This window comes from Balaenoptera physalus (assembly GCF_965194825.1).
Source record: "Balaenoptera physalus genome assembly, chromosome: 12".
Classification (NCBI taxonomy): Eukaryota; Metazoa; Chordata; class Mammalia; order Artiodactyla; family Balaenopteridae; genus Balaenoptera; species Balaenoptera physalus.
The window spans coordinates 52,246,490-52,268,485 of NC_138897.1; the positions used below are offsets into that span (position 1 = coordinate 52,246,490).

The window sequence follows — 21,996 nt, forward strand, 5'->3', positions numbered from 1 at the left end:
ATAAAGGTTTACTTGGAACAAACATTTCTAAGAAGTTATCAAAAGAATAATCTGCTGTTTATCCCTCAGAGATGCATTTAATGCAGTAGTTTCATATAAGGACCAGGACCAAAAATTGTCTGGGTTTGAATCTCCACCACTATGTCTTGAGCAAATTATTTAACTTCTCTGATCCTCAAGAAGCCTACAATCTTGGGGGCTATTAAAATTAGATTCCATACCCCCTGCCCCACTCCTACAGCTACATAATCCCTCAAGTAGCAGCGCTCTGAAAAAAATAAGGCACGAAAGGAAAGTTTATACTCTTTTTAATAAACACTTGCACAGTCATGTCAGGCAATGTTCTAAGCACTTTACAAATGTCACCTCAGGTAATCCTTACAAAAATCCTGTGACCTATGTATCTTATAATCCACATTTTACAGGTGAGGAAACTTAGGCTCAGATAGGTCAATGGCAGGCCTGGGATCCAGCTTAGGCAGCCTTACTACAGAGAAGCTTTTGCTTTACCAATGGCCAAAGAAATTTAAAAAACACTGCTTTAAATAGTTAAGTATGTTGCCCTACAACAAAAAGATACAAAGCTATTAATATGCTGATACGCATTGGTGAATCTCCAAAAAATGTGCATGGTAATCAGGATTTCCCATAAAGTTTGACCGCAGAATTGAAAAAAGTGTATTCTTTCAAGAATCTTCTCATAGGAATTGTACTCCTTGAAAAAATCTCTGGTAGGAAAGGAAAAATACAAATAAATAGCTTAAATCATATAGATTGTCCTCTGTAAAAGGGTTTCCGTAACAGATTAGAAAAGAAAATAACTATAAATGACTTAATTTCAAAGATGCTAAGTGGCAGTTTTAAGCAATTTATTCTGAAAGAAATTAAAAGCTTTAAGGTAAAGAATCCAGATTAAAAAAAAAAAGTTTAAAATACCGGTGGGAAAAGCATTTCTCTTAGTCTTGATGAGTGCAACTTTAAACATCTGTCTACTTGAACTTATTAAGATTCCAGGGCACATTTTATAATTCTGAGCGCTGTTATCCACTCTGCATAATTGTTTCCCTCCCACCTAACTCCCTTTAGAATGTCAGTTGAAAGAGATATTTCCACTTTCTGTTGTAAACCATTATAGTTATTGTTCCTATTAGGCGATTGATCCATTAACTTTCAAAAGTGATGCATTCCAATATTGGATAAAATATTTGCTTTTATATAATCTCATTAAGAGATCTCTAGAGCCTTCTGAATGATATTATCTACATGAATACTGATTTAGTAACTGCAAGTGCTACTAAGGCTTAGCTGGGAAAATAATAGACAACACCATTATAATTACAAACATGTTCATAATCCTTTAGCCTTTACAAAGTGCCTTCACAAATTTGATTCTCAATCTTTGTGAAATAGGAGAGGTGTCAATGTCCTTACTTTGTGGATGAGAAATTTAAGTCCCAGAAAATAAGGAAATTACCAAAATTCATACAAATAGAAGATGGTAAAAATTGGATTTGTTTTTTTATTTTAAAATTTCTTGATGCTGTTTCATGATTTGTGTAAAAAATTGAATTATAATTTAGAATAATATCCTTTTCATTTTAAGAGAGGGTTGTTTCTAAATATAAAAATAATATAAAAAGTATTAACACAAAATGGATAATAATCTTTCACATATCTTGTTTCTTAGTGTGTTTGTTTTTAAATAAACAGATTGGAATGAGTAGACGATTTTCAAATTTGCTGTCTAAAATGAGTGGTGGGTTCCAGCACTTCTGACAGGGTTTGTATCTCTTTGAGTAAAATACATGTTTCTCCCCTGAATTCGTACTTTTGAATCCCTAATATAAAGCAGAGGGAAGGAAGGAAGGAGAGATGGAAGGGAGGGAATAGAAATGCAGAGACCTATCCTTGTCTTAAAATGGGAAATTCATTACCTCTGTTGCCATTTCTTACTTCTTCCTCCCAGCCTGCCAACTCATCCTTCAAACCCCAATCATATACTATGTAAACATCCCTCATATGAGTTTTGTTCCCGGCTATGTGAACTTAGCTTTTTTTTTTTTTTCAATTTTTATTTTATATTGGAGTATAGTTGCTTTACATGTGTTAGTTTCAGGTGTACAGCAAAGTGATTCAGTTATACATATACATATATCCACTCTTTTTCAGATTCTTGTCCCATATAGGTTATTACAAAATATTGAGAACTTAGTGTAATAACCCAGAATTTAGAGAAATCAGTTTTACTATGCTATTGTCATGCTCACTCTCCTGGCATATGTGACATTTAGTGCAAAAGAAGTCATTTTTGTGACAAGGATATTTGTAGCTATTAGTAAAATAGACTATACTTCAGGGAATTTATAGGAAAGGGCACTTAATTAAGGATTTGGGACTATACAACCCATAGTTCTTGAACATGCTCTTGGCAATGTGCTTGATTTTGCTGCCATGGTAGGCCATATGATATTTCCTCATTAAGTGCATTTTCCACAAGATGCTTGGTTGCTTTTTAGTAGATAATGAGAGTGGCAAACAGTACCTTCAGTTTTCATTCCCTAGATCAATCATTCTATGTCTCTATCATGAGTGTCAATATAAAATAAAAGTATCTAATTATGTCCAACAGGACAGGTAGTATAAGCTAGTCAGGTGATCATAAATAAATACATTCAAAAATAGAAACTAGTTTGAGAAATAGTAAATAAGCATCTTGTTTCTATTTCAAAAGTTGATTCCTTAACATCACACTGTTTCTCCCCTATACTGAGTTTACTTTTTTGCTAAAACATTTGTTTCTTTCAGAGGGCAGACCTTGGCACCTAACTACCTGAGTGTGTACTTGGATTTCCCCACTTAGAGAAACTGTAAACCTTAGGCAAGTTACTTAAGGTTTATCAGCTTTGCTTTCTTTATTTCTTAGATTGTGATAATAGGAATAATGCCTACTTTTTAAATAAGGTATGAAGAAGCAAATGAGCAAATGCATGCAAAGTTCCATGGTGATTAGTATATAATGATTAATAAATGTTAGTTTTTATTAATATAGGTCCAGCTAAGGTCAATACATTAATGTAAGTACTGCAAAGGGAGCCTTATGAAACAACAGATATTAAGATCCCATAATTATCAGAGAATCTTCGGTTCCCATTTCCTTCAATATTTTGAAATATTCCTTCAAAATATTTACACCTTTTTACAGTGTAATATTTTTCATCAAGAAAAGAAACAATGGGGAATTCCCTCGTGGTCCAGTGGTTAGGACTCTGTGCTTTCACTGTCGAGGGTCTGGGTTCAATCCCTGGTTGGGGAACTAAGATCCCACAAGACACGTGGCACAGCCAAAAAGTAAAAGAAAAAAGAAGAGAAACAATGCTAGCTTAAACTGGGAAATGTTTCTAAAATATAATACTGCCTTATTCCTCAGACCATTTCATATAAACAGTAAAGAAAAGAGATGTTTAGGAAAGTCCAACTTTTAACATCTCCCAATATGTATTGATCAAAGAACTTACAAAGAATAAAGTAATGATTGTAAAGTATAATAAATTATCTGATTAGGAAGTAGAGAATGCTTTAGTAACATGAAAATAGGGGCACTACATCCAAGGTGGGCTGCCTGGGCCAGGGGAAATTTAGGGAAAACTTTATAAAGTAAGTAAAATTTAAGGTAGGACCTACAAATGTATAGGAAAGAACTAGATAAAGTGAGTGGTGGGAGTGAAACTTATAGGTAGGTGTGAGATTGAAAGTTCAGGCAGAAAACAACGTATGTGAAGACTTAGAGGTAGGAATATATGGAATCTCAGGAGAACTCAATGAATTTCCATCTTGCTGGAGTGGAGAGATGGATGTGGGGTGATACTGTTGAAGTGGGTTGAAGTTGGGGTAAGAGTTAAAGTGGGAAAAAAGAAACGGGCTCAAATAAAATACGTATGTTCAAGAGTTTGGACAATATCCTAAGGGCAATAACCTAGCAATAATTTGAATTTTATAAGAGGGAATACTGAAGACAGGGAACATACAGGAATGAATTACAAAACAGAGTCGGCAAGATCAGGTAAGAGGTGGAAGCAATAATCCAGAAAAGCGATGAGGATGGGATGAGCGAGTAATGGGTAGTGATGCTAGGAATGGAGAGAAACACTGGGTGGGCCAAAAAGTGCCTTCAGGTACTTTTTTAAGTAAAATTTTTTTAAAAAAAAATTTTATTTTTTAAGTAAAAATAAAAGACACATTTTTCACTTTCACCAAGAACTTTATTGAACAATGAATTCACCCTTTTGTTCCACTATCTTCTGCTATTTTTCAGGCAACTTCATAATTTCATCTTCCCAAAACTTTATCTTTTTGAGCAAAGAACGGTTCTGGTGCCTTTTACAGTCTTCCAGGGAATTGAAATTTTTTCCATTAACAGAATTTTGTAAAGACTGAAATAAATAGAAATCCAAAGGTGCAATGTCTGGTGAATACGGCAGTTGAATCAGAACTTCCCAGACAAGCTGTAATAGTTTTTGCCTGGTCGTCAAAGAAACATGCGGTCTTGTGTTATCCTGATGGAAGGTTATGCATTTTCTGTTGACTAATTCTGGACGTTTTTCATCAAGTGCCACTTTCAGTTGGTCTAATTGGGAGCAGTACTTGTTGGAATTAATCGTTTGGTTTTCCGGAAGGAGCTCATAATAGGGGACTCCCTTCCAATCCCACCATATACACAACATCACCTTCTTTGGATGAAGACCGGCCTTTGGTGTGGTTGATGGTGGGTGGTTCATTTCGCTTGCCTCATGATCTCTTCCATTTCACATTGTTGTACAGTGTCCACTTTTCATAGCCCATCACAATTTGTTTTAAAAACGGAACGTTTTCAATACTCTTCAGTAGAGAATCGGATGTGGAAATATGGTCAAGAAGGTTTTTTTTCGCTTAACTTATGTGGAACCCAAACATCAAAGCGATTAACATAACCAACCTGGTTCAAATGATTTTCAATGCTTGACTTAGACATTTTGAGTATGTTGGCTATCTCCTGCATGTTATAACATTGATTGATCTCAATTAATGTCTCCATTTGATTGCTATCAACTTCAACTGGTCTACCTGACCATGGAGCATTGTCCAGCGAGAAATCTCCAGCACGAAACTTCCAAACCACTTTGACATGTTCGATCAGTCACAGCACCTTCTCCATACAGTGCACGAAACTTTTTTGGCATTTCAGTTGCGTTTTTACCTTTCTTGAAATAATAAAGCATAATATGCCAGAAATGTTGCTTTTCTTCTTCCATCTTCGATATTAAAATGGCTACATAAAAATTCACCAATTTTGATAAGTCTTTTTTTAAATGCACACTGATATGACAGCTGTCACATACAATCTAACAAAATTGTTTCAAATGAAGTTAAAGATAACTAAGTGCTACTAGAGCCATCTTAATGGAAAAAAACAAATGAACATTTTGGCCCACCCAATAGATTTGATGGCTATTTGGAAGGATGGAAGGCTAGGAGGCTGTGGTCATCTCTGTGATCCTGCTTATATGATATCAGAAGCAGCGAAGATCCTCCCACAATCCCTTGCTCTCTTTCTTTCCAACCCCGGCATGGCAGGATGGCTCCCGCAAAGAAGGGTGGTGAGAAGAAGGGTCCGTCCACCATCAATGAGGTGGTGACCAAAGAATACGCTATCAACATTCACAAGCACATCCAAGGAGTGGGTTTCAAGAAACGTGCTCCTCGGGCACTCAAAAAAATCTGGAAATTTGCCATGAAGGAGATGGGAACTCCAGATTTACACATTGACACCAGGTTCAAGAAAGCTGTCTGGGCCAAAGGAATAAGAGATGTCCCATACCATATCTGTGTGCAGTTGTCCAGAAAGTGTAATGAAGATGAAGATTCGCCAAACAAGCTCTATATGTTGGTTACCTATGTACCTGTCCCCACTTTCAAAAATCTACAGATAGTTAGTGTGGATGAGAATTAACTGCTGATTGTCCAATAAAGTTATAGAACAAAAAAAAAAAAAAAGAAGCAGAGATGACTCAAGGAATAAGGTTCAGGATGGGGTTATGGGAGTAAATGGCTGAACTGGAATGGGAAAAATACTCCATGTAGATGAAAATGTCAAGAAATTGAGGATCAGGATATCAGTAAAACAGAAGTCACCCAAAATAGTAGAAGAACCTAGTGAGAAGAGAAAGATTACCAGTCACGTGCTATTTTGTCTTTAAAAATTAATGCAGAAAGAGTAATTAAAACATCAGTGGTTGAGAACAAAGAAAAAGGAAAGGTTATATTCTTATACCATTAGCCTCCAAGGCATGTAGAAGTCTAAACATTCCTAGAGGATTATGGTATGAATATGAGAGAGTATGAAGCAAGGAGGACACCTAGTGTATCTTTCCAATTCTGGGGAAAGGAAGGGATAAGACAATGAGGCTGCTTCACTTGAGTGGGGAGGTGGAAAATTAGCTCTCATGAGCCCATGGTTTGTTCTGAGCACCCATTCCCCTATAACATGCCAACCAATGTGGACAGGCTCGTTCTTACATCTCGTTTTGTCCATCTGTCATTATGCAAGATTGGAGATGAAGGGAGTAAAAGAACTGAAGGGCAGTTTGTTGCAAATGGGTCTCCCGATGGTCTAGTGGGAGCGTAGGGAGGATCAACTCCTTGCCTTGCTCTTTGCTAGCTCTCAATTTTGGACATTCTTGAACTTTGTATTAAACATTAACCTTAATAAGACATTGTACAACCCAAGGTTCATTCCATCTCAAGACTCCCAGCATCTTATTCTGGTTCTAGTATTGTACTTGCATCATTTCAGGTCCCATTCTTCTACCCCTGCAGTGTCCCCTCTTCCTGCTCCTCTATGTAACAGATTTCCTCATTTCGTGCAACAGTCTTCTAACTTAGTTCCTTCTTGTTTTGAGTTCAGGGTAGATTTTGTATATAAGAAAGACTTCACAGAGTTTTATGATTTATTTTAAATTTAACTCTCTGAAGTTACAAATTCAAAACCCTTGTCAGGTACTTAAGTTCAGTTAGCAAATTCTATTCAACGTATAAGTCTAGAAAAATCATAATCTTTATAAAGGGACTTTGAATACTACTTCAAATATTTTAAACAGAATTTATAAATAGAATATATTTTAGACTCATTTTAAGCATTTCAGTTTTCTGAGAAAAAGCCTTCTCAAGTATTAGGGATTTTTATAAATCCAAGAAATTAACTTATAAATATGTTACAGTTGAAGTTTGTATAAATGTTCATAACATATTGTACATAAACTTAGCACGATTTCAGCTTACATCACCATTCTGAATCAATTACTCAATAACGTTTTAAATTGGGTTTACGAGGCTGTCACTCAAACTTGCCAAATTCTATTAAATTTCACATATACAAAAAATGATGTATAGATTCCATCCCAAGATAAAAATATCTAATTTACTTCTCTTAAAAATATCTCTGTACTTTATTCTAATTCCACCTAGAGCTGAAAGATGCATAAACACACTAAGAAATATACACATGAGACAGAGGTGACATATGGCCAGAAATTTTGGCTGGTCATGATCTCTGGACTTCAGAAATCCAGTTCAATTCCCATAGTTGAAACTAAGTCAAATATCATCCCAAATATTTTTGAATTTTGTCTATTATTATTTTACTGAGTGAATTCTTGTTAGAAACCTTGATCAGACAGACTAGACTCTATTTGGAGTTGTTATATTAATAATTACGTAATACCATGAGGGATATGATCCTATGATCATACAACCCTGACTCCTTGTTACACATGTATAATCACCTGACCCTTCTCTCATGGAAGTCAGTCTGTAGCTTCCACCATGGGTGATAACTAAGATTGGATTTTGCACTTATTTGTCTTTTGACAAATATACTCAAGTCTTTTAAACAAATACTAAAGATATGTGTGCTTAATAAAATAGTAAAATAAAATATCCTTCTGACTATTGCTAAAGACTGTTGAACTCAATAGTATCCTGCACTTATTCCATTTTTCTTATTTTCAGAACCATACAACTCTTATGAATATTAACATTTAACTCACCCATTTCTATGACCAAAGCCATGTATGGTCAATAAGTTGATAACTTACAGATGGTTTTCTTTCCATCCAGAACTCTTCTTAAACCCTGGCCCTCTGCTGAATAACATAGTCAGTACTTCCACTTGGATGCCTTTCAGTGCCTCAAATAAAATTTATCCAAAACTGAACTCATTACCCTTGTCTTTATCTTGCCACTTCTAGGGTTCCCAATTCAAAAAATGTCACTACTATTCCTCAAATTGCTCAAGACAGGAACCTAATAGCGATGCATGACACATCGTTTCTGCTCTACTCGCGCATAATGAATCACTTGTCAATGCTACCCCTTAAGCATATTTTAAATCTCCAGTTTTCTCTCTCTTCCTATTTAAAATGATCTCTCTGCCTTAACTTTTGATTCTTGCAAATCATACCTCTCAAAGTATCAAATACTCTTTTAAAAAGATTATAATAGCCCTGCACTGGATTGCAAAAATTTTCCCCTGCCATTGAAAGTCGGAATCTATTTTTCCATCCCTTGAATTTGGGTTCGTTACATGACTTACTCTGGCCAATGGGACATTAGCAAGCATACCAATAGCAGAGTCTTGCAAAGTTGTTACACATTGGAGCTTGCTTCTCATAGGTCATTCAGGACTTCCACCACCAGGTGAGAAAGCTCAGTTTAGTCTGCTGGAAGGTCAAGGGACATTTGAGACAAGCCATCCCAGTGAAGACTTTCCACAGTCACCCGCCTCTAGCCAACACAGCAGCTAACCGAAGATGCATGGTTAACACCAGCTGAGACCTGGAAAAAAAGCTACCCTGCTGAGACCAACCCAAATTGCCAACCCACGGAGTTGTGAGCTAATTAAATAAATGTTGTTTGAACCCACTAAGTTGTGGGATGGCTTGTTTCTCATTAAAAGCTTAACGATATAAGTCCATTGATTAAAACTTATCAGTCGCTTCCCATTTACCCTTTAAAATACATTGCAGACTTTTGGAAGAAGAGGAGATAGAGCACAGAGATGAAAAAGTACTTAAAAATAAAGGCTGAAAAATTCTCAAATTTGGCAACAGACATAAACCTAAAGATTCGAGGTGAGCAAACTCCAAATGGCATAAAACCCAAGGAATTCTATACTTTTATAAAACATCATAGTCAAACTTCTGAAAACTTAAGACAAAGAAAAAGTCTTGAAAGCAGTGAAAAAGAAATGACATGTTACCTATAGAGGGACCATAATTGAATGACAGGGGACTTTTTATTAGGAAACACATAAGTCAGAAGGAAGTGATCTAACATTTTTCAAGTCTGAAAGAGAACTGGCAGCCCAGTGTACAGTGTCCAGTTAACATATCCTCCAGGAGTGAGGGGAAAAATCAAAACATTCTTAGATGAAGGTAAATTAAAAGAATCTTTCACCAGCAGACCTTTATCCTATAAGAATGGATAAAGAAAGCTCTCTAAACAGAAAAGAAACAAGTGAAGGAGTTTTGGAACATCAAAGGAAAAAAAACAACATAGCAAAACTATGGCTAAATACAAAATATTCTTCTTATCGTGAGTCTTCTAAATTGTTTTAAGGGTGACCCCAAAATTAAAATGCTTTTTGATATGGTTCTAAAAGTCTATAGAGAAACTGTTTATATTTAATAAATATTATTTGATAAATAATATTTATTAAATATAAACATATAAATGAATATAAATATACAAGTACAATACACAAAATATATACATTTATTATAATGAATATAATTATAAATATTATAAATGTAGGATGGTAAGGAGATGCAGAGGGAGATGAAGTTTGTTTACTTCTTGTTGTTGATTTGGTTTTTTTTTGAAGCTTATTTAATTAAATAAGAAAAGACATAAAATATAATATTAATGAAAAAGTAGGACAATTCTCTAGATCGGTATAATTCCAAATTCACATAAATGTAAGACTATTTAATATACTAAAATATTTGAACTGGTTAAATCACAACACTATTGGACTATGATAAGTTATGTACATAAAATGTAATGCCTAGAGCAAGCACTAAGAAAGCTATACAAAGAGGTACACTCAAAAACACTTTAGATAAATCAAAATGGTATTCTAAAATATGTTCGTGTAAACCATGGGAGGCAGGAAAATTAAAACAGAGAAACAAAAAGAGAGTCTTTTCAACAAATGGTGTTGGAGTAATTAGACATCTACAGGCAGGAGAAGTAAACTTTGACTTAAGTCTCTCACATGATACAAAAATCAACTCAATATGGATCATGGACTTAAATGGAAAATGTAAGACTATTAAACTTTTTAAAAAAAGGGAAAAAATTTAGTATCTATGGTTAGGCAAAGTGTTCTTAGACTTGACACTAAAACCATGATCCATAAAAGGAAAACTTAACATTAGACTTTATCAAAATTTTAAATGTTTTGCTCTGTGAAAGACCCTTTTAAGAGATTGAAAAACCAAGATACGGACTGGGAGAAAAAAAATTGTAAACCACATGTATCTAGAACATAAGAAAACTCTCAAGACACACATTAAACTAAATAAACTGGGCTTCCCTGGTGGCGCAATGGTTAAGAATTCGCCTGCCAATGAAGGAGACACGGGTTCGTTCCCTGGTCTGGGAAGATCCCACATGCTGTGGAGCAACTAAGACCGTGCACCACAACTGCTGAGCCTGCGCTCTAGAGCCTGTGAGCCACAACTGCTGAGCCTGTGAGCCACAACTACTGAAGCCCGTGTGCCTAGAGCCCATGCTCTGCAATAAGAGAAGCCACCGCAATGAGAAGCCTGCGCACAGCAACGAAGAGGAGCCCCCGCTTGCCACAACTAGAGAAACTCCATGCGCAGCAACGAAGACCCAACACAGCCAAAAATATAAATAAATTTATTAAAAAAAAAATAAATAAATAAACCTAATTTAAAATGGACAAAAGACACAGACAGATATTTCATATACAGATCACAAATAAGCACATGAAAAGATGTTCAACGTCATCAGCCCCTTGGAAGATGCAAATTATAACCACAATGAATTATTTCTACATACCTAAAAAATGACAATGCCAAATGTTGCAGAAGATGTGGAGAAACTGGATCACTCATATATTATTGAAGAGAATGTAAAATAATACAACCCCTCTAGAAAGTGATTTGGCAGTCTTAAAAAAAATACACTGTAGGGACTTCCTGGTGGCACAGTGGATAAGACTCCGTGCTCCCAATGCAGGGGGCCTGGGTTTGATCTCTGGTCAGGGAACTAGATCCCACGTGTATGCCACAACTAAGAGTTTGCATGCCACAACTAAGGAGCCGGTAGCTGCAGCTGAGGAGCCCGCCTGCCACAACTAAGACCTGGTGCAACCAAATAAATAAACATTTTTTTAAAAAGATACATTATTACAAAAAAATACACTGTAATACTTCCATACCAAGAAAAATTATTTGGCCATAAGAAAGGAATAAGACATTGATACATGCACAAAATTATGCAGAATATGAAAGGCCAATCACCAGTTATACACTGCATGATTCCATTTATGTAGCATTTTTGAAATGCCAACATTTTAGAAGTGGAGACCACATTTGCAGTTCAGAGATGAATATGGGGGTGGAGCAAGACGGAAGTAGGTGTGGCTAAAGAAGGCAACATGAGAAATCCTTGTGATGGAAATACTCTGCATCTTCACTGTATCAATGTCCATACCCTGGTTGTGATACTGTTCTATGGTTACTCAATGTGTTACCGTTGAAGAAACCTGGGCAACAGATATGTGGAATCTGTATTATTTCTTACAACTGCATGTGAATCTGCAATTACCTCAAAACAAAAAGTTTCCTTTGAAAAAATCTTTAGGAAAGCCTAACTCCATGAAGTTCTCTCCTTCTACCCTCTCGTGTCACTGAATTTCAACTTCCAAGCACTTTGAGCACAAACTTTATGATTTACTTTTAAAATTATGGTTTTCCTCAGTGGATAGTACGCTCTATGAGGGTAGCAGCTATATCTCTCTGCTTACCATTGTACTTTTGGTGTTATGCCTGACGCATAGAAGACCCTCAATAAATATTTATTCTTTGGTTATCAATTGCCATTTCATCAATTTATTATGTCATTAATTTCATTGTCTTATTCCTCTACTCAAAAACATCTCTTTGTCTCCGGATAATGGTCAGACTCTGAGTAATCCAGTGTGATAGAATCTTTCTCTTTCGGCTGCCTAACAGACAGCCCTGTTCCTACAAATTTCCTTTTCCCACTATCCCTCCAAACGCAATTTTGATCTTAGTGCCTTCTGCGCGTTTTTTTTTTTTTTTCTTGCACGTTCTGAAATGATTTTAAACCTCCAATCTATTTATGCAAATCCTCCAACCCTTTAAGGCTCAGAACAAATCCCACCTCATCCACAAGACCAGCTTCCACTGATCTCTTCCTCAGAGAATTCTGCTACATTATACCGTGAGTTAACATTAGGTGGTTTCTTCCCCTGCTTTCCTGGCTCACTGCTGTCTGTCTCTTCACGGTGACTATGTGGAGAGTATGTGAATGACTAGGGAGAGTGCTCATGTCTGAGAATAATGACACATTTATTCAAACAGCTAAACATTAAGAAAGTTTTATTCCTACTTCAGGGTTTTCCCAATCTGCAACAAGTTTCAAGTAAAAAAGAGCTGGGTTTTTTTAAAGATAATTTTCTTTATTAAATACACACTATACTTAAAAGAGCTGGGATTTTGAAGTTTAATTTTTCATCGAAGTATAGTTGATTTACAATGTTTTAGGCGTACAGCAAATTGATTCAGATATATATTATTCTTTTTCACATTCTTTTCCATTATATGTTATTACAAGATATTGAATATAGTTCCCTGTGCTCTATAGTAGATCCTTGTTGTTTATTTTATATATTGTAGTGCGTATCTGTTAATTCCATACTCCTAATTTATCCCTCCCTTCCCTCTTTCCCCTCTGGTGGCCATAAGTTTGTTTTCTGTGTCTGTTGTATGTGTATATATATATATATACATTTAAAAAATTTTTATTTTATTGAAGTATAGCTGTTTTTGCAGCATTTACCACTGGAAGATATGAAGAGGGAATACGGGTATTAGCAGGGTAGGGATGTCAGAGGTTTGTAGAACAGCCTCTGGAGAGCCTTAGACTCTGGTAATTTATCTTTTCTTCCTCCTTTGTGCAGGGGTATGGGTAGAAGAACGTTTAATTATGTTACCCTGTAAAAACTTTCACCACAAGAGAATCTCCCTTGTAGTTTGGGGGTGGTTTCTGAGAAAAGGGCATGGTCCCAATTTATAATCTGTATCTTGATATACACATGACCTGCAGTGATGCCAGGGCTTGGGAGAAGTAATATACAATACTCACGAGGTGACATGATGTATTAGTTATCTATGCAGTTTAAGAAAATACTCCGATACTTGCCACTTTTAAAACACACATTTATTATCATAGTTTCTATAGTTCAAAAAGCCAAGCATGGCCTAGCTAGGTATATCTCTGGGTCAAAGTCTCTCATGAGGTGGCAGTTAAGCTGTCAGCTAGGGCTGTAGTCTCTACTAAAGATTTGTCATCTCTTCTGGGGTTTGGTCCATTTCCAAGCTTGTTCAAGTGGGCTCTGTTCATTGTGCACTCTTGGATTGAAGGAGATCCCTGCAGGTCCTACACCCTTCACTGACTGTAGACTTGAGTCTTCCCTCAGTTCCTGGACACGTGGACATTTCCGCAGGACTGCCACAGGACCTAGCATTGCATCTGACTTCCCCTAGCGTAAGCAGTCCAAAAAAGAGAGAAAGGGAGACATAGAACGAGAGAGAGAATAGCCCACCCCCTACCATTCTCAGAAACTGCCCATCACATGGGAATCCTAGTTGGGATGGCATTGACTCCAAGATTTCTAATGAGCTCACAGAAAGCAATAGACAGTAGCTGGCACTTGAACCAGTGTGCTGCTCACACAAATGAGTTCAGGAAAGCAGAGAGAATCTGTGGCATTTCATAGAGACTTCGCTGCATTGGAGGGCTACGGCAGCTGCCCAGCTGAGGACTTAGGAACTCTGAAACCTTCTACAAGGTAGCCGGCATCATTTGCTTGCAGCACCAGAGGCAATACAGGACAACATGAAAACACCAGATGCCAGAAGCCACAGAGAAATGACATCGAATAAACCATACAGCTTCACGGTCCCTCGACCACAGCAGCAGATGACCTTCCTCCCTGTTTTCCTTGTTTCAGACAAAAAAAAAAAAAGTGTGGAGAATTGGGGAGGAAGCTCAGAAAGAAAACTTGGAATTGTGAGCAATGACTGAGGGGATGAGACTACTTGAATTTGATTCTTTCCGGGGAGAATCTGCTATTTTATTACCAAGGGTAGAATAAAAGTTATTGGTTTGGATTGAATTTGCCAGGTTGGTCTAAAAATAATTTCCCTTCTGCTGAGCAGGAAGGATGCATGAAAAAGTTGAGTTCATCAAAATAAAGTACATTTTTGATCTTTCAAATTAACTGGAATAACTACTCTGTCATCGTACACCATTCTGGCACTTAATTTATTGTACTATGGCTTAACTTAATGAATTACCTGTATATATCTTATCCCCAGGTTGAACTTATGGAGACTGGGGGCCCAAAATAATTTTATATGCTTTCTCTCTCCTCTCAATGGCATGATATATACCTACATATTATGGTCTAGTAAAGGTTATGATCAGGAGTGCGTAAAAGTGTGTTTGTTGAAATACTAACATAAATTAGTTGACAGCTTCCTCCATTCTCTCTACTTGGGGTGGTTCATCTCTCCTTGACGGCAGTAAGGGCCATGGGGATCCTTTCAGGCAAAAAGTTGCCACATTTACTAGTAAATCACACCAAGTCATGAAAGCTATTGTATGATTATGTCCTACAGTTTTTAGTCTAGAAATTATTTGTTAGTTATCTATCGTCATATAACAAATTACTCCCAAACTTAGAAGCTTAAAGTAGTATTTATTGTTTTAAGTATTGTTTTAAGTAAATAAATGTTTATTATTGTACAGTGTCTGTGGGTCAGGGCTCAGGCTGTGGCTTTAGCTGAGTGCCTCTGGCTCAAGGTTTCTCATGAGGTTATAGTTGAGCTGTCAGCCAGAGCTGTGGACTCATACAAAGGCTCATTTAGAGATGGAGAGACTTGCTTCCGATTTCACTCAGGTGGTTATTAGTGGGAGTCAGCCCCTCACCACAGGGCTGCCTCACATCAGGGCAGCTAGATACCCCCAGGTAAAGTGACCTGAAAGAGAGATTTAGACAGCATGCCCAGACAGTAGCCATAGCTTTTTTATAACCAAATCTCAGAAGTGGCATCCGTCACACAAATTCTGCCATATTCTAGTCATCAGAAGCAAGTGAATAAGTCCATCCTACATCCAAGGGGTGGAAATTACACAAGGGCATGCATATCAGGAAGTAGGAAGGATTGGGAACCATCTTAAAGGTTGCCTATCACAAATTTCTTCCAGGAAGTGATACCCACAGAGCAACGAGTTAGAAACATTTAATCGATGCTAATTTGGTTTGACTCTGATCACAAATATACAACAGGGAGAAAAAACCAGCGAATTCTATAACCAGGTCACTCTTAGTGATTTTCTATGTGATCTCACACTTTGTATTCAACTCGAATCCCTTCTGTCATCCCCTCTGAGGATGAACTTCTAATATCATATGTTGTGTCACCCATACATATGTTCACATTTGCCTGTGGCTTTTCTTATTATAATTGCATTAATAAAAACAAGAATGACTAATACTGATATGTCTCCTATGGACCACATGCCCTTCTAAGCACTTTATATTTTCAACTGCTCTTCACCACAGCCCCATGAGACAGGTACACACATTTTCCAGAGGAGGAAAGTGAGGCACAGAGATGTTAAGGATCTTGTTCAAAATCATAGAATTAGTAAGTTTTGGAGCTTGTTTAGGGACCCAGGAAGACGCCTCTACACCAGGGATCCCCAACCCCTGGGCTGCGGACTGGTTCAGGTCCACAGCCTGTTAGGAACCGGGCCACACAGCAGGAGGTGAGTGGTGGGTGAGCGAGTGAAGCTTCATCTGCCGCTCTCCATCGCTCCCCATCGCTCGCATTACCGCCTGAATCATCACCCCCCGCCAAGTCCATGGAAAAATTGTCTTCCATGAAACCAGTCCCTGGTGCCAAAAATGCTGGGGACTGCCGCTCTAAACCACTTTACTCTTCTGTTATGACAAAAGGGAACTCCCCATCAGAGGCAACTGGGACAGGAAAGTGTAGGTTGATCTCAGCCAGGCTCTCTGTTCTGGTTGGTTAAATTTAAACAGTGTTCTTGCCTTACCTCTATTCTTTGACCACAAGAACAAAATTATTCAACAACTTTCTCATCGTTTCTCCTATATCTTAACCCTTCTTTCCAGGTTGAAAAACCTGTTTTTCTGTTGTTTCATTTGTCTAGCTTCACCTTCCTTTCTTCCACTATCATACCCCAATTTTCCTTCTTTCGTTCCATGTGGTTTAGTGAAATTGATTGCTTTCCACTTTCAAGGACAAGGGTGTCTCCTTCATCCTGGAAAGCCAGTCTTGGAGTCCACACTCCTGGACACAGTGAGTTATTCAAGCTTAGAGATGTGACACAGGTCACCTGACACCATTTCAGGAATTTGTGGCAATTATTGAGGAAGACACACTTTTTCCACCTGGGGAATAGGTGTAAAAGTAAACCTGGAACTGTCCATCTCCCAGTACAGGGAGGCTGCCTGAGGATGAAGCCAAAAAAAAGGAGGAAAGCATAACTGAGAGGTAAACAGTGAAATTCACCATCCTATGGTATTTGAGCACCAGATCAGGACTTGATGGGAAACCTTACCCCTAGAGTCAATACATTCACTTTTATGTTTAAGCTCTTTTGGATTAATTTCTATACCTGGCTATCATAAAGCCATTACTAATAAATTTATTGAAAAATATATGTTTTCCCAAATCCAAGAATTCATTAGATTCCATTTTTATTAACATAGACATAATAGTTCCAAGCATTCAGAACAAATAATTATAACCTATGACCTCTCTAACTAAATATGTACTAGTTATTTAATCTGACAGACCTTCCTCCAAACAATAGTATTTTTTTTTTCTTTCCAATACCCCCACTGGTCTCCCATCTGTTATGTGTGCTTTTCTAAATGTCTTCTATCCCTTTACAAAGTCCATCTCTGCATTTTCCCAAATCTTCTCTTTTGATCACTACCCTCACCAAATATTTACGTGAATTAAGTAACAAAATCAATCCAGGCTGATTTCTTTGTTCTTATCCCAAAGCATGAACTCCATGCAGAGTGGCAGTCACTTCAAGCAAGTTTTTGAAGAAATATATTAATTCCACTTACTGGAACGGATTACTTCTATGTCTGAGATAGTATGGAAGCAATTGGAGAAAATATTGTTGCACAGAGGACATCCCCAAGCTGAAAATCCAGGCTCAGGGAATGAGTACTCTGAGATCTTGATTCAATTGCTCCTGTTGCCATGCCTGACGATGAAAGTCCCTCTGAGCCTATGTTCCTCCTTCAACCAGCAAAGTTCTTGCCTGTGGGCGAGAATTAATTTCCAGGAGAATCATGTTTCTGGGTGTCTAGTGAGCCATGTAGAAGTCATGGGGCTTTAAGCTGAGCACAGGAAAGAAACAAGGAGTCAGTGTCCAGAATTCATTATCCTGTTTCACTGTTTATGGCTGCAAAGGATCCTGCCTGCCTTGTGTGTTACCACAGGCTCTAATCCAAGCCACGTGTTCACAGCAACTGAATATTTCCCGTTGTAATTTCATTTTCAATGCTTTGTGTATTCATATTTTATGATCTGAAACATTTCTTGCAATTGTTTGCACACATTTCCAAACTATAGAGTAGAAGGTACTTTGTTTTCATTCATCTTTAATTAAGTAAATATTTTTTAGCTCAATTTATGCTGTCGATCTTTTTTTTTTATTTATTCCCAAATAAACTGAAAGAGCATTTCTAGTGGTGGAATTATCATGGCTGAAGATATATTCTTACACTATACTTGTAGCAATAGTCCTTATATTGAATAAGCTCATAAGAAAATATAATTTATATATTCCATGCTCCCATCAGACATACTGAGACAGACTGGCAAAGAAAAGGAAACCAGTATGAACACTGGTGCCTTTCTATCACCCTCCCAGCACGAGAGCTAGTTCTCTTGAATTCACACTCTAATGTTTGTTTATGCTTGGAATCCTTTTTTAACGAAGATATGCTAAAATCCACAGACTGCTGTTTAAAAGGATAGACAAAAGGTAGCTGATGAATATTGGAAAATATTTTTAGGGAATTCAAAATCACTGCTAGGGATGATAAGTGTTTCCTATTTCTCAAATTGTATTCAGTGATTAAAGGTATTATTTTCCTTTTATTTTTAAATATGATTTTTTTTCTGTTTTTGTCCTTATGAAAATGTATTGATACTTCAGTATAATCTACATAGTTTGAATTTTTGGACAAAAGGATCCCAGATCCAGATTTGAGTCTAGCTTACCATGAATTAGCTGTATGACCTTGTGTCAAGTTTCTGAAAACTGTTTGAGCCTCAGTTCACTCAACTATAAATGATTATAATAATATTTACAGCTTTTGAAACATGAGAAATAAATACAGTGAGTAGCAGGTGTCCAAAAATTGGTAGCTATTATGGTTCTTTATCTTTTAAAATAAATAGATCAATTTGGTTACCAAATAAAAATATCTACTACTTTAGTAATTTTTCCACAATTTAAGAATTGTATGTATGTAATAGGATTTCAAAATTTATTCATGCTTCTGCTCTGGTATGCAGAGAACATGTAACTATTTATTTTGATTATAACTATGTGATCCTGCTAAATTGTTTCATGACCTGTCTTAATCTATCCAGACACGAGGCAAATTATTCTTGGGTGGGCTTCACTCTGAAACATTTGCTCTTTTGTGAAACTCATGTCCTTTCTTCTGTAATTCCCGACCCTTCTAAAATTTTCCTCCTCCATTTGCTCTACCTTTATCAGCCTTCTTTGCTGATTTCTCCTCGTCCACTCAACAGTTCAAGGCTGATTCTTCAAGACTTGGTTCTCAGCTTATTTCCTCCTCACACTGTAATTTCTTTTAATTTCGTGTACTCACATAGCTTTGATTATCACCTGTTTACTGACCGCTACCAATCCAATCCATTCATCTTTTCTTGACCCCAGACCCTTATGTCTCTACTCAAGACTTAACCTGGATATTTCCTAGACAACTCAAATATGGGATGGCCAATCACCTAACACACGATCCTTCCCCCAAGCCTCCTCCTCCTCTTCCAGCTTTCCCAATTCTGTAAATTGTTCCACCATGCACTCAAGAGCCCTTTCGAAAACTAGGATTCATTCTTGACCTGTCCCTCTCTTGCAAGACCTCCATCCAATCAAGTGCCAAGTTGATTTCTCTCTAATTCCACTGCTGTTCTCACTGTCAAGTCGGCCATACTCGCAGGCAGATTATTGTAAAGGCTTACCATTCTCCCCAGTTATTTTAGAGGAATTTTTGTTGCTGAGTATTGGAAAATGAAAGGGGTGTGTGTGTGTGTGTGTGTGTGTATGTGTGTATGCGTGTGTGTGTGTGTCGGAGAGTAGGAAAACAATAAAAAATAATTCTCCTTTTATCAAAATAAATATGGGTACAATGGAGAAATGGCTACTCAACTTTCTGTCGCATATAGAGCCAAGGTTTGTGCATCAGATTGCAACCTGTGGAGAAAGGAATCAAGCGCCTCCTACCATCCTTCTGGCCAGTGGGTTGGTTCTCCCTAACGTAGCGGAGCATGTGTCATTATGAATCATGATTGTAATTCATCTTTCAGCTCCATTGGTTTTATAATGTGGAAAATTCTTGGCAGGTTTTGGCAATAGGGTGTCTATGAAAGTTAATTTTCATGGCATGAGGGTTTTTCGTTTGTTATGAATATCAGGAGACGATTGGGAGAAGATGAATCATGAACTACTGGCCAGCTCAATCCTAATCCAGATGTATATGTCTCCTGTTTTACCAACACATTATTTTCACAGTCCTTATCAACATTGAAAGGAAAGAAGAAAAAAATCAGTCCATAACAGCAAATGATTCCTTGACTAAATTGTTCTTTGTGTAGCCTGGCTCTTAAATTGAAATGACTAAGTGTGTTTATTTTAAAATAATAGCTAATACTTAATAGCATTTCCTGTATAACAGTCACTCTTCTAAGCGGTATGCACACCAGCTTATCCAATCCTCACACAGACCCTTTGAGGTAAGTACCCTTATTATACTTATTTTACAGAATAGAAAACTGAGGCACCAAACAGTCTAGTGATTTTACCAAGGACAAACAATTAGTATGTGGCAGAACCAGCATTCAGAACCAGGCTATCTGCCTGAAGAGCCCAAGCTCTTACACGTAATACTGCACTGGGTATACTACTCAGTTTTATAGCTCTTTCACCGGCACCTGTATATCGCTTTTGCTAACATTTAGGCTTAAATACACACTTTCTCAAACATGACTCTTCCTAGTAAAAAATAGACTTCATTTATAGCTTTTATGGTATGGAGTTTATGCCTTCATAAATGTCCTACAATTATTTCTTTGCAGAGCTATCACAGTTCTTCAGAACTATTTTCTGACATGACTTAAAGATAGTCAGAATGCAAACTATATATATATCTATATCTGTATATATTATTTTTTCCATTAAGGCAGATAAATATTAAATCTATAGACTTTCTTTCAAATTACTGTATTTAAAGAATTGTAATCTTTCCCAGGCTTGAATCAATGACCAGGGTCTATTGATGAATAGAAGAGGTATCTTCTTATCAAACTGAGGGCTGATAACTGAGTCAGAAATATTAGAAAGACCATGTGTCCTTTTCAAAATATAAGTAAATCGGGGCTTCCCTGGTGGCGCAGTGGTTGAGAATCTGCCTGCCAATGCAGGGGACACGGGTTCGAGCCCTGGTCTGGGAAGATCCCACATGCCGCGGAGCAACTGGGCCCGTGAGCCACAATTACTGAGCCTGCGCGTCTGCAGCCTGTACTCCGCAACAAGAGAGGCCGCGATAGTGAGAGGCCCGCGCACCGCGATGAAGAGTGGCCCCCACTTGCCACAACTAGAGAAAGCCCTCGCACAGAAACGAAGACCCAACACAGCCATAAATAAATAAATAAAAATTAAAAAAAAAAAAAAGAGTTAAAAATATAAGTAAATCACTCATAGTCATCTCCAGTGTCTGACAGCTGGTGATTTTTAAAAACGCAAATGAAAAATTGATTGAAATTAGCAAATAGGATCTACAGTTTTTTCCAACATTATCTATGAAGTCAAATACTATGGACTAAACATCATTGTTTATACATGAAATTAAAATTGAGTAATGTAATAGATTTATCATCTGCTTCCTGGCTTAAGTTGATAATTAAGTGAGTAATATAGCCATAGTTTACTCATCTGTGGGCAAGGTTTCGTGAGCACTCTCATTCAGTCTAAGGGGAAAAGAATAGATATTAGCCTTGGCCAGTCTTTTTCTCCTGCAATAAATGCAGATAGACTAGTTTAATAGAATATAAAAAGTGATGTTTCAGTGACTTGCCTATAAGACTGGGAGTGAGAATGCTGCAAAGTTGTTTATTTGCAGAGTGATCCAAAAGCTGTCTTCATATAAAGCTTGAAATGACAGCAAAAAGGAGAGCATCTACCTATTTCAAATATATTATAGAGACATTGGGGATCAGAAGATTAATAATAGATGAAATAGAAAAGGAAAGTTTCTGTTCCATTTCTTTAACTGTCTTAATTCAGTGGGTTGTGTAAAGCTAAATAATGTTCAAT

The 21,996-nt window shown here is 37.1% G+C and overlaps 1 pseudogene across 1 annotated transcript; it reads left to right on the forward strand.

Moving 5' to 3' along the window:
- Positions 1 to 304: 304 nt before the first annotated feature.
- LOC309639205 (large ribosomal subunit protein eL31 pseudogene) lies at positions 305 to 6,033 on the forward strand (annotated as a pseudogene). The gene has a single exon. The product of its transcript is annotated as a large ribosomal subunit protein eL31 pseudogene (transcript).
- Positions 6,034 to 21,996: the final 15,963 nt, after the last annotated feature.